This window comes from Suricata suricatta, chromosome 14 (assembly GCF_006229205.1).
Source record: "Suricata suricatta isolate VVHF042 chromosome 14, meerkat_22Aug2017_6uvM2_HiC, whole genome shotgun sequence".
In the NCBI taxonomy this organism is placed as follows: Eukaryota; Metazoa; Chordata; class Mammalia; order Carnivora; family Herpestidae; genus Suricata; species Suricata suricatta.
In genome coordinates this window covers 78,225,251-78,239,235 of record NC_043713.1, presented here as the reverse complement: position 1 = coordinate 78,239,235, position 13,985 = coordinate 78,225,251, and the positions used below count along the sequence as shown (strand labels likewise).

General features: G+C 47.4%; 1 long non-coding RNA gene across 1 annotated transcript in view; it reads left to right on the top strand.

The window, feature by feature from the left end:
• LOC115278439 overlaps positions 1-13,985 on the top strand; it is a 110,486-nt gene that overhangs the window by 78,625 nt on the left and 17,876 nt on the right. The window contains exon 2 of the long non-coding RNA XR_003902891.1: positions 10,845-11,104. This is a non-coding gene — a long non-coding RNA (uncharacterized LOC115278439). The remainder of the gene's footprint in view (positions 1-10,844; positions 11,105-13,985) is intronic.

Genomic DNA, 13,985 nt, shown 5'->3' with positions numbered 1-13,985 from the left:
CTGCACCCGGCACGTACGGTCTTGACCTTCCTGGTTGCTTCCAGTGAGCACACGTTCTCATGGATGTCTTACGAGATATCACATGTTTCGTGTGCCATGGGATTTTAAAGAGTGTAAGGGTGACGGGCGGGCATGGTATTTGACAGCAAGTTCTCTATCTTGGTCGGCTGTTCCCGACCTTTCCCACCCGTCCAAGTCCTCTGGAGAAGTTTTATAAATCCCCGTGCTTGGGTTGCGCCCCAGACCAATCAACTCAGGAGGTCTGGGCATGGGAGGCCAGGCATTCTTCGAGGATTTCTAGGTGATTCCAGCGTTTGGCCAAATGTAGGAACCACTGCTGTCTGCTAGACGTGTTTCTTCTGCTTCAGCAAACACGTTCTCAGCTAGCGAGACTCCCGGGGATGTGACTGGGGGAAAGTCGCCCTTCCTTGTCCGGCCAGGGGGAGGAAGAGGGAGGAGGGAGGGGGTGCCCTCAGGATAGAGTGGCATTGTTTTGTATCAGTTTCTGGCTTTCTAGCTTGGCTGGGCTGGGGGAACAAAGAAGGCTTCATGCAGGACAAAAGCGCACTGTTTCACCTAATGAGGAACAGTTGAGAGGTCTGGAGACAGCACCCCATCAGTGAGGGACAGAGGGCGGCAGAAGAGAGGCTCGCGGGGCCCCCGCCTAATGAAGACCAGTTGAGAGGTGCCGGCCAGACACCAGACTCGCCTTTCTTTGTGAGCCCCCAACACCCCCCCTCCCACCTCTCCTGTCTCAAGAGGCTTCGCCCTCCTTCCAGTGAGAGAGAGAGACATGCTCGGATTCATCTGTCACAGTGACGGGTCCCGACCTCGTGACCTCTTGAGCCGTGCCCTCTGGCCTCTGGATTTGACCTTTCCAAAGAGCCCCCAGTCCACAGCCAGAAGGTCCCTATTGACGACCTGCAAGTGACCACCTGCTGAAGCAGCCCCTGCGAAATTAAAGCCAGCAAATGGTCCACCGGGGACTCTTTGCTTTGCTGGATGGAGTGCTGGGTCCGGGGCCAGCGAACCAATCTCTCTAATTGTCTGTCGCCAAGATGCCTTTCCGCTTCCTTTGCGGACTTGGAGCTTCGTTGAACTTGGGGGCTTGTAAAAAGCGGCACTGCGTGACCAAAGGAGAGGAGGAGAATCGTGGGGAGGGTCTCTGACATCCCTGGCTGGCCACAGGCCTGGCTGGCAAGAGGACAGCCTGGGCAGGCAGCTGAGCTGGAAGGATGTTTACTCTCCCAGTGCATGAGCTTCCAGAAACAGAGCCGGCTTCTGTGGAAGGCCGTGCATTTTGACCTACATGGGACCAAAGCGCTCTACGCTCAGGCCTGCGTTTATCTGGACCGTTGAGTCCCTCCCTAGGTCCATGGAGAGGTTGTACCATATATACTCACCATTTGTGGGTCAACATGGTCAAATATTGGTGGCTTCATATACTTTAAACTAATAACTGAATTTGGATGGATTGGAGCTTCTCCAAGGAAGAAATGATGGTATGTCAGTTATCTCTTGCTATGTAAGAGATTTCCCCCAAACGTAGAGGCTTAAAAGGGCAAACATTTATCGTCTCACAATTTCCATGAGTCAGGAATTTGGGAGCCACTTAGCTGAGTGGGTCTGGCTCACGGTCCCTCTTGAGGGTGTAGTCCAGATGTCAGCTGGGGCTGTGGTCTCATCTGGAGGCTTGGCTGGGGTTGCAGGATCTACTCCCAACATGGTTCACTCACGGGGCTGTGGGTGGGAGGCGTCGGGTCCTTGCCAAATGAGTCCGTCCCCGGGGTTGCTTGAAGTGTTGCCACAACATGGCAGCTGGTTTCTCTTAGGATGAATGATCCAGGCGCCAGAGCGAGAAGAAAGCTGCATTATCTTTTGTGACCTATTCTTGGAAGTCATACTCTGACATTTCCTAAACATCCTATTGGTTGCACAGGTCAGTCCTGTTCAACACGGGAGGGGAGCATACAAGTATGTGGGCGCCCAAAGGCAAGGGTCATTGGGGCCCCATGTTGGAGGCTGGGCATCACCACTGAGCGTCATTGCAATGTAAATATTTACTGCTCACCCTGCACCTTGATATTATTTGAAGGATGAGTCTATTTGTCACCTCTCTCCTCTGCTTCCACTTTACTAAATGGGAGTATAGTTAGCCAGGAGCTCTTAAAAGTTTAGCTGGAGAATAGCAGGGACAGACAGTATTGGCAAGCACAGATGTCCTATGCTGTCTGGTTTCCAGGATTTTGGTGCCCAAATCCTCATTTAAGGGAAGTTCAAGTATGGCAAGAGAAGCATTAGTATAGCATATATTTTCGCGATTAACTTATCAGGTACAATTAAACCTCCCAAGAAACTCTAGCTTATACAGTGCTATAAATTACCTACTAAGCACACAATACGATAGTGATAGTTGCTAATATTGATCAGGTGATTACAGCACACTAGGACCTTGGCTGAAGGCTTTGCCTGCCTTATCAGATTTGATTCTCATGATAACCCTGGACTGCAGGCATCATTATCATCAGAATTCTTAGAAAAAGAGATTCAGAAGGGTTGAAGCTTATGTACACTCACATGGGGCACCTGGGTGGCTCAATTGAGCGTCTGACTTTGGCTCAGGTCATGATCTCACGGTCTGCGGGTTTGACAGCTCAGAGCCGGGAGCCTGTTTTGGATTCTGTGTCTTCCTCTCTCTCTGCCCCTCCCCCGCTCACCCTCTGTCTCTGTCTTAAAATAAAATAATAAAGACATAAAAATTTTTTTAAAAAGTTAGGAGTTGAAGGCAAATGTGTGACTTTGGAGTCAATGATAATGAACCAATTTGAATGAAGGGGCAGGGAGATTCCAATAGATGGTCCCTCATATCCATCCTGTGCTCTGATTCAGTGATTCCAGACTTGCTTCCTACATGTCATTTTAGGCTGACCTTTGAAGGCTGACTCTGAGAGGGAGATGAGTATGTAGGAAGTTTGTTAGGGATAGCTCTTGGGATCAACACCCGTGGGGGGCAGGGAAGAGAAACCAGGATGAGTTGGAGGAAAAAGCCGAGTTGCAATGCAGTTCCGTGGATCGCTTTGGCCAACCCCATGGTGCACTCCGGGGTGGAGACTGGCCTTCGTAGATGGCCTGAGTTGGGGGCGGGGAGTCTGGTGTTTGATGCGGTCATGATCGGTCACTGAGTGTGGCCTGCTTCCATCTTGGAAGCCCCCACAGAGGTTTGATTCCGAAGGACCACCTTTCAGCAGGAGTTCAGCAATGATGAGAATGAATCCTTTATTTATGAAGGGGGGCATGAGTGGTACCTCACCGTATCCTGTGTCAGTTTCTAATCTAATTGCAAAAGTTATACCTAGTCATGGACACAGACTCCCAGACATACACAAACACACATGTACCCCAGCCCTCATAGTCAGCAATTCCCAGAAGCACTAGATTATAGATTCAGCTGTAAGAACTCCTCTGTGGGTTGAGAAGAAGGGAAAAATGCATTTTCAGAGTTTTGCCGGATTTTTTTTTCCTCTGAGTTGCCCGCGGTGGTCGGCGTTGAACACCCTCTACTTCTACCTCTGTCAGAATACCTACATCCACCAGACACAGCACAACAATACATACAGATTCACAACAGAACCCACACTGTTTTGCACACTTATACACAAAGATGCAATCCGTTCGCACACACACTCCTCCAGGCGCATACACTATCCACACACGTGGGTGCCCCTGTGCACAACACACATATGCCCATTCGTGCACAACACATAGCTGCAGGGCCCAACATGCCTTCATGCATGCGCAAGCATAGCCAGTGGGGTTGGTCTAAAGTCGGTGAGAAAATCTCTTAAAGGTGGAATTATCTTTGAAAACCTATTACAGTGCCACCCCATGGGGAGATACACAGGAGTCAGACAAGGTTATGGGCACAATGAAGTACATCTTAGCATCCTTTGCCCTCCCTGGGGCATAGGATGCTCATTGAGTAGAATGTTAGTCAGAATTCTTCATCTCTCTCTGTCTCTCTCTCTCTCCCCTTCCCCCCACACCATGTTTCTCATCCTCTGAATAATTGAATGAGTGTCCTGTAGACAGATGATGTTTTTCTATCTCACATTACCTGAACACGTGCGTGTGTGCACACACACATGCGCGCACGTGCGCGCACAAACACACACACACACACTGCAACAATGGAGGAGAATTCCAGAAAGGGTGGGGAAGGAAGAATTTCTGCCTTTCCCCTCTGATGTCTCTTCATCTGAGCTACGGCTGTTTTCGCTGTCCTGGGCACTGAGTCCACGAGCCTAGTTGTCAGTAAGACGAGAGCACGGAGAAAGGCTCCCAGGCACAGGGAAGGCTTCTGGAGTAATTGCCAGTGGGCCTCTTACCCCGGAGCAGACACTTTGTAAGTCTAAAGGGGCCGTGTCCGATCGAATAAGGCTGTCTCCTCAGCCACCCATAGTTGGAACAGTGCTTTCTTTTCCCTTTCTGGTTTTCTCCATAAGCAATGAGTTCTTTTCCTCGCTCTTGCTTCCCTGAGCCCTCTCACTTTGCTTGTTCAACATTCATTGTTTGGAACAGGTCACCGCCTGTCCCCCATACCCTAAGATCACCCCTCTTCTCTCTCTGGAAGATCACTCCTCACTGTGAGCTGCCCATCTGTGAGTTCACCCTTCATTTTTCATCAAGAGCTTCTTTCTGTCCCCAAGCCCCATTTCAACAGTCTCCTCCTGCTTTCCTACAGCCCATAACTCTTAGGCCAAGGGATTAACATGGTGATTTATCTGCAAAATTCCTTGAGTGAGGGATGAGGAGGGAGGAAAACCCAGAGAGACCCTTGTCCCTGAATACTGAGTGGTTATTCTGTACATGTTAGCAAATGCTAAAACAAGCTCTTAGGGGTCTGGGATGCAGGAGGCGGGGGGAGGTGACTATAGTTTGGGTTCAGTTGGGGAATATCATCATTCTAGAAAGTTCTAAGATTTCCTCCCCATGCTCTATGCAACCCATCCATACAGTCAGGCCCCCTTCTTTAGGCAATCTAACTCTTGTGTACCCTGTGCTCCCCCACCTCATCTAACTTCTTTCAAGACCCCCTAACCCATATGAGAATGAGCAGCATTGGACAAAGCACTGAAGAAGCCATCTTCCTATACTCCTATCAAGGAGGAGGTCATGAAGAATATAGGAAGAGGGGATAGACAGCATGATTGGAGTCTCTCCTCAGCCTGACTTTGGCCATGATAATTATAATTTGAGATTAATATCCCTAAAGAGTTCCACACGGAGAATGCTCTAGATCACTACTGTGAGCTCCTTCTGTTGTAAATTTCCTTTCTGCTAGTTGGGATGCACCAATCCAATGACACTCACTCTCTCCTGGATGGCTCGGGAGCCCATGGCATCTTTAAGCCAGCCAGCCTAAACCAGAGGCACAGTTTGCTGAGGTCACATATAAAAGGGATGAAAACACTTTCCCCTCACTTCTATTTAGCTTCTGCTTGATTTTGACATGTTGAAGGCTCTAGGACATCAGGGAAGAAGGAAGTGGCAATGCCTTTTGGATGTGGGTCAAGGGCACAGGGAAGGCCTGGAGGAAGATTGTAGCACCTGGATTGTGTGGCCCCTAATCGCAACTGAGACACAGTCCCAAGAAAAGGAAATGTGGATTTGGCTAGAGGAGAACCGAGATCTTATCTGAGTAGTTTCTGGGACGTGAGTGGTGTTACTTCTGTTAATCTCTGCAGAGGCTGGAGGAGCTGGGGCAGCTGAGATGATGAAGGAGTACAAAGAAATATGTGAGAGTAGAGAAGGGGGGTAAGGTGGTGATGGAGACAGTGCCCCCCCCCTCCATTCCCACCATTTTCCCTTCATTCTAGCTTTTGGCTCAATAGGCTTCAGTGTGACATTCTTAATCGAAGCTCAGAGTTCACCCAAAGAGTCCTTGCTCCAGATTTTCAGCCCCCCATGTTTTAACCCTCTCCACTTAAAGCACTACCCCAATGCCTTTTATTGCCTCTGTTTCAGAGTGTCAACAGCCATTGGAGATCAATACACATTAGTCCATCTGTTTTCACATTGAGACACACATTCAGCATGTGTCTTCCAATTGATTAATTACTTCAAGCACTACCATTTTGATTTTAAGTTGGAGTTCCCTTGCCTTATCTTCAGGCATCATTTAACATGTAACCAACCATGTTTTCCCTAACAGCTCTGGAGTTACATCGCTCCTCCCCAGTGTTGGCCAAACCAGAGAATAAGGTGGCGCTCTCTCTCTCTCTCTCTCTCTCTCTCTCTCTCTCAAGAATAAATAAAAGAGAAAAGAAAGACGTGCGAACTCCAAATTGGCCCAATCAAGGAGCACCCAACAATTTCCTGTCTCCCTCATTTGGCTGGGAATCTTTTTCTTCGGGAATCACTCCCAATATTTTCTCACTCACTTTTCTTTTTCTCTCATGTAGCCCTTGGCACGGCACCATGCCCCCACCGGGCTCCCCCAACAGAAAGGATATGAGATTTCCCTCTAAAGTCAATCCCTTGGGTGTGAAAGTTGCATTTTCTTGAAAAGGCTGGTGGTGACTTCCCCACTGAGGAATGGATATGAGCTTGCCCTCCGTGCTGGGAAGGCACCCGTGGGATGGTGTCACCTGTCACTGGGAGACCAAGAGAGTCATGTTCTGTCACTCTTTGAATAGCAGCTCTCTTGGAGTTGCTGACTTTTTTGTTCAAATCCTGCCTCTTCTCTGAGAGCGTGCAGGTAGTTTTTTGTTTCTTTGTTTTGTTTTATTTTGTTTTTAGGCTCTTTTCCAGATTTCTTTGGTGAACACGTACCCTCACAACAGAGATTTGGAGTTTTAGGATACCTGTACCTAGAAGCTTCCAAGATTTCATCTTTCTGCCTGTTGTTCCTGAGAAAATGGGCTTCACACAATAGAGAGATTTATGACTGTACCCAGAAGCTTTCATAGAGTTAGCAGACTGAATGAGAAAACATCTTTTTTCTCTTTCATCTGTACCAGAATTGCAGGGTGTGAGGAAACCAGACCTGTCCTTATTTATCTGCTTACTTGCCATTAGCCCACAAATAAATGAGAACTAGTTTTATTTAATGGAAGCAAACAGTTTAATTAGGAGGAACATGATAAAGTTAAAAAAATTAATGGTTAACAAAAGACCAGTAGTAAAGTGTGGAGAAATTTCTAGAAGAAAATTCTAGCATCTAGAACTCCAGGAGAAAAAAAAATTTTAGAATCTAGAATTCTAGAAGAAAATTCTAGAATCCTTCTTGGTGACACCGTTTGCGTGTAATTCGAATCAGTTTTCGGTATTGCATTCTACAAATATTCATTGACTACCACTACAAATTAGGCTTGTGACAGACAGAAGATGTATAAATGCAAACCAGACGGATATGATTTCTCAGGGAGTTGATAAGCATTGGGGAGGACAGACATCCAGACAGGATTTAATAAACAGGAGTCCAATGAAGAAAGGTGTATAGTGGGAAGAGAGCATATAAGAGGGGTCTTAACTTTGAGGATGAGTGGAATGTCTTATATGAAGTGATCTTTGGATCTCCCTCCACCATATTCCTTTTCTCCATTCTGCTAGACCCAAATTTATATGGAACCATCTGAAAACTTAATTCTCCCTAACCCAGAATTCTATGACCATGACAAGGACGATGAACCTCGTCAGCTCTGGACCATGCATCGTATCTTGATATTCAAGAGGTGGTCTCAAGTCTTTAACAACAAATATTCTTTGAAGTCTGTTTTCCATCGTGACATGTTGTTGAGTCAAGATCGATCGTTCTATTTTAATGAGTATTCAGTGATAGAGAGAGGCATGTGTCCTTCCCCCCCCCCGCATCTCAGATCTTCATTACAAAATGGTAACTCTAATATAGTGTATGAGGGACCCTTTTTAGGCAGGGGTTTAAGAATGACTAGAAACCGTGCAATCCTGTCACACCTCTAGGGACTAATGATGAGAAATAATTATACTGTTATCAAAAAGGAAAACTAAAGGGGCTTACCTTAGTTTCTCATTCTCTAAAATATTTAAGAGTTTGAATACCCACACACAGGAAGAAAATTCCCAAGAATTAATTAAGACAAAGTATATGCCCAGATATCCCATGAGCAGACATTTGTATCCAACATTCGTGTACTTTTGCGACAGCTGGCTTCTTTCTTACACCTTAATTTCATACTTTGTGAAGCCAGAGATTGAGCTAAGTAATCTGAAAGTTCATTTCTACTCCTGATGCTTCATGTTGATGCCTTAGACCTTAAAGCATTGCGTCACATTAAGATATTCTAATGGTTTTTGATGTATGATACCAGTTAGAACAACTGGATGAACGTAGAAACATGACCTCCGTCTCTGAGGTACCATCCTGTTTTCGAAGACTAAGGCAGTCTCCTATGATAGAGAGTGTGAAAATATTATGGGGACATTTTGTGAGACACACAGGGCAATGTGGAGATCCTGCCCAATGAATGCACAGTGATTGTGTGTATGATTCAGTGGACAGATGGATGGATGGATGGATGGATGGATGGGTGGATGGACGGAGGGATGGATGGAGGGATGGAATGGGTTTAAATACACCCATCTTTCAGGCGCCTGGGTGACTCAGTCAGTTGGGCATCTGACTTCGGCTCAGGTCACGATCTCACAGTTTGTGAGTTTGAGCCCCGAGTCGGGCTCTGTGCTGACAGCTCCGAGCCTGGAGCCTGCTTCTGATTCTGTATCTCCCTGTCTCTCTGCCCGCCCCCCATCTCTTAAAATAAATAAACTTAAAAAAAATTTTTTTTCAATACCTCCATCTTTCTCTAGGGTTCCTCTCCAGCCCTTCTCCACCAAGCCCAGGTTACCTCCCTCATGTGGTCTCCTGCACCCTGTACTCACTCACCTCACAACACTTAACCTACCCTATTGAACTGTCCTTTCCGTGCCTCTTTCCCACCAGACCTCAAGATCTGGCAGGAGAGCCTGGGTGTTCGTCACTGTTAGATATTCAGCACCCAGCCTGGTTTGGGTACAGACCAGACTTTCAGCACGCATTTGCTGGCGGAGTGACGAAGGCCTAGATGAGCAGACGGTGAAAGGGTCTAGGGAAATGATTACAAAATGGCAGCCACAGGTTAGTTAGGGAGAGTGAGATGCCGGGGCCTGTTAACCTTTGCGCCCTTCTCCAGTGGACCCTCCAGGGAGGGTTCTGTTTCAAGTCCTGGCACCATCAGATGATAATGGCCTGATGGAGGCTCCCCATGAAAAGCAGAGAAGTCCTCTGGCTGGCCCATCGGTGGCCTGATTTCCCCGAGGCTCAGGCCTCCCTTCCTGCCTGGGGTCTAGCTTCCATTTTCCAGTCTGGGGCCCTGTCTGCTTTTGGAGTCAGGAGGGGACTGTCTGGACCTTCTGTGGAGACAGGGAGGGACCATGACGTCTCACTCTGGCCCCGACCCCGAGCGTCACTGGTGTTGGCTGGGGATCAAAGCCGCTGTTCCATTTTTAACCTTCATCGGGCTCCACCTCACCCTGAACATGTGTTCCCGACATCTCATTGTGTGCCAGGGGGATAAACAAACCCCATCCCTTGAGTCTTGGGAAGGGCGCCTTCGGGGGAGCTCTGAACCCGGTGAGGCACAGAAGTGTTTTTCCCACCCAGGGCCCCCTTTGAGCACTGTGGATTTTCCTGAGCTTACAGGACACCACCATAAGGGAGATGGATGGCTTTATTTTTGTGCATAACAAATCTACAGATGGTGACCCCCGACCAAAAAAAAAAAAAAAAAAAAAAGCCCACCCAAAAAACAACAACAAAAAAACCAGAACCTAGTGTGCAGAGGCGGAGAAGAGGGTGGGGGCTGGGGATTCTCTCTTAGGCTGTGCTGTCTGTCTCCACGTCTCCTACCTTTCTTCTTCTCCTGAGTCAAGTCCCTTATAACTATCACTAGCATTCTGCTAATGGGAGGACAGGAGACCATGTTATTTTCAAATTCCCTGTGAATCAAGGTACAAATAAATCCATGCTTCTAGGATTCTCAAGCAATTGAACATAGGTTGAAGGAAGAGAGATGAGGTCTGGTACAAAGTAGGAATTCAATACGTATTTATGGAAGAAAGGAGGGGAAACACAGATTCCCTGATGGGCTGTCACTGTTAATATTTTGGTGCACATCTGTCTATATTATTTGTGTATATTCAAGCAACGTGTACAATAGGATCACACTATAGTCACCCATAATAGATGCATACTTACTATATATGCATAATAAAAACGATACCGTACACTATTGTGGGCACACATACTATATTCCTAGTGTGCGTATATGCACTATCTATTTTGTCTACCACACTACACTGTTCTGTACAACATTGTATGCCACTATGTTACAAAAAACATCATAGTGCAGTTCATAACGACACGGGCAAACAGGATTAGACTGTTCACAATGTCTTACGGTCTGCTTTTTTTCACCATGCCCGGGACGTCTTTCCACGTCTATGAACGTAGAACGCATTTATCACAATTCTCAACTGCTAAGTAGCCATTTGCGAAGCTACCCTATCTTTTCCTTCACCAGTACTTAAAGTAAAGTAGGCTCATACTTTATTTTTTCTCTTGTGACTCTCTCTCTCAGCTGTCTTCAGGCCGCATGGAGTCGGGGTCAGAGTTTTCTGCTTTCTCCACTGCAAGCTCATCGGCGAGGGGAGGATGGACACATATTTGCAGGGATCTTATGGATTTCTCTGGGACGCTGCAGCTTGGACCCAACAGCCCTCCATTCTTCGCCTCTATCGATCTAAATGTTTCTATGTTTGTTTTCTTGCAGAGGCGTTTACTGCATCAGACTTTCAAAGAACTGGGGCCTGGAGATTTACAGAGCTCTTTGTGTGTTCTGCTGTGCATCCGGAACCAAGAGACGTGGAAAGACATGGAAACAAATGCCCTCTGACATCTTAAAGGGCCACAGCAGCCTTCTGCCTTGGACGTTGCAAAACTGACTCAATGTGCACAAAACACAGCTTTTCCGTCTGCAGAATCAGGGCCGTTTTCCTCGAAGCAGCCTTCTGGATTATTACGAGCACTGAAGTAAGTGCCTGGTACACAGCTTTTATTATTTTCCGAGAGGTGTTGGGTGTAGCAGACGGTGGGCTCTAGAATTAGCCATTTCTGGGTTTGAATCTGAGCTCCACCGCTTTGCAGGTGAGTGACTTAAATCCCACGAGTTTCTGTTTGCTCCTCTGTAAATTGGAGCTAAATATTTAGCAAAAACTATTGTCATACCGCTTACGGATAATGTGTAGAAGGAGCCAGATTGAAGGCACTCAAATGGTAGCAACTCTTAGTGGTTTACTAAATCCTAGCCCTTTGTCTCCAAATTCTAGGAAAGGCTTGAGTTGTCTACTGTTTCCACATCTGCGGCCCTGTTTTCAAGGCTTTTGTGCCCTAGGATGAAGCCCATTTATACATAGGAAATATGGAGATAAGAGTCAGAAACCTCACTCAAATCCCGCCTCTCCTATTTACTTCCTGAATGACCTTGGACAAGGCACACACTCTCACTTTCCTTGTTTCTCACTAGTTGAGGTCATTTAAAATAGAAACAACTGTGAGTCTATTACTTGGCAATTTACAAAGCCTCATTCATGGTCATTATTCAGCCTGAACTTCCCGGTCAACGGTTGGGGTCCAGAAATATACACTGAATGCCTCAACATTCTACGAAATTTGGGGCTCTTTTGGAATATTCTTCTCCTTCACTTTGAATTCATTCTCTGTGATAAGCGTTCACTAGATCAAAATGAGGCTGATGAGCTGACGGGCTCAGAAGTCATCCTGATGGTATTCTGTGTTTAAAGGCTGAGAGGCAGGACGCAGGATGGTGTTTTCGAGGTACCCCGAGTTGTCTATAGAGCAGTAAGTGCAGGAGGGCAGGAGATGTAGTCAAAACAGCAGGTGCCAGAGTTTGGGGAGCCCTGAACTCCCCATTTAGGAATCTGCCTGTTTAGAGAGCAAGGATAGTTTTTCCACGGAGGAATACAGTGGTCCAAATTGGGTCCCTGGATGAGTGTACTGGGTAGTTTCTTTGTAGGAATTCTCCAGAATGCAGATCCCGAGGCAAGGATTTGGGTTGAAGTGATTTATTGGGACATGACCCCAGGGTGCCCTGGGAGGGAGTGAGGAAGTGAGGCAGGGAGGGGCAAGGAAGCCAGTGAAGAACGGGTACACCTGAGGTGCCATTCCTTCAGGCCTCTGGATGACATTGGGGAAATACTAGGCCTTTCCCACCGTGGCTGAGGGAGCTGGGGTATTTATCCGCTGGCTCCCCCGACCCCTGGTGGAAGGAGGCTCCTGGGGCATCCACTCCCTGGCGCTTCCCGTATGTCCCCCCTGCGATGAGCCAGAGAACCTCCCAGGACAGAGATCACGTGGTCGGGGTAGGAAGCCAGGCACCTGGATCGTCACCAAAGCTTCCGGTGACCTGGGCTGGAGGAAGGGTACAGAGAAGTGGGCAGGGCACTGACTGCGGCTGCGCAGAGGGGGAGGGGAAGGTGCAAAACCAGAGGGAGACACGATAAAAACCCAGACGGCAGAGATGGAGGTCAGAGGGTCGCTGATTCTACTGTGTGGTACCCATCACAGTCCCAAAGCTGACAGTGGCCCTTTACAGTCACTGAGGAGGTGACGCGGTGATTCCCCAGCCTGAGGCAACAGGTGACCTACCTGTAGGTCCACTCTAGAATGGCCCTTGGTCCATTTCTTCTCCACACTTTCTCCACTCTCTCTGCCTTCCTGTTTCCTGGACATCAAGTGTTGTGACTGTGTGTGCACTCTGTCCTTCTGAAAACTACCGGTTGCGTGGTGGTCACTTTTCTGTCAGCATGGCCAGGCTCCATGAAACACTCATCTGGAAATTGCTGTGAAGATACCTTGTTGATGGGGAGTAAGGTCCATAATCAGTTGACTTTCACTAAGAGAGATTCTCCTAGGGGGTCTGGGCAGGCCTGACATCATCAGAGAAAAGTCTTAAGAACAGAATTGAGACTTTTTTTCTTTTCTTTTCTTTTTTTTTTAAACAAATTAACCTAAAAACATTTTTTTAACATTTATCTTTACTTTTGAGAGAAGGAGGGACAGTATGAGCAAGGGAGGGTCAGAGAGAGGGGGAGACACAGAATCTGAAGCAGGTGCTAGGCTCTGAGCTGTCAGCACACAGCCTGATACGGGGCTTGAACTCACGAACTGTGAGATCGTGACCTGAGCCACAGTTGGACACTTAACGACTGAGCCACCCAGGCGCCCAAAGGCTTTTCTGATGACGATGAAACTCCACTTGTGGTCTCAGCTTCAGTTCATGCTAAAGAGCCTACCCTTCCTGTTGGCCCCGCCTTATGGATTTCAGTATTGAGCATCCAGCACCCACAAACCTGTATGCCAGTTCTTTGCAACAAATCCTTCATATGTATCTCCTACTGGTTGTGTTTCCCTGGTGACACATTTATGGATACAGTGTCCTTCTAGGTGTGAAGGTTAATTTTATACCTTGACCTGATTGGCCATGCTGGGCCCAGATAGTTGATCGAACATTATTGTGGATGTTTCTGTAGAGGCTGTTTTGGGATGAGATTAACATTTAAATTGGTGGACCAAGGACAGAAGATTGCCTTCTTGAATGTGAGGGTGGAAGGGAGGTGGCCTCATGCAATCAGTTGAAGGTCTGAATTAAAAAACCAAACAAACATGTGGATGCTCTTCCCTCCACCCCCTCCAGTAAGAGAAATCTCTCTGACTGAACCTGGGTAAATCAGTTCATTGAGCCTATGACTTCGACTTCGGCTCAGGTCATGATCTCAAGGTTCTTGAGTTTGAGCCCCAGATTGGGCTGGCTGCTGTCAGCCTGTCAACGCAGAGCCTGCTTCGGATCCTCTGTCCCCCCTCTCTCTGCCCCTTCCATGCTTGTGTGGTTGCT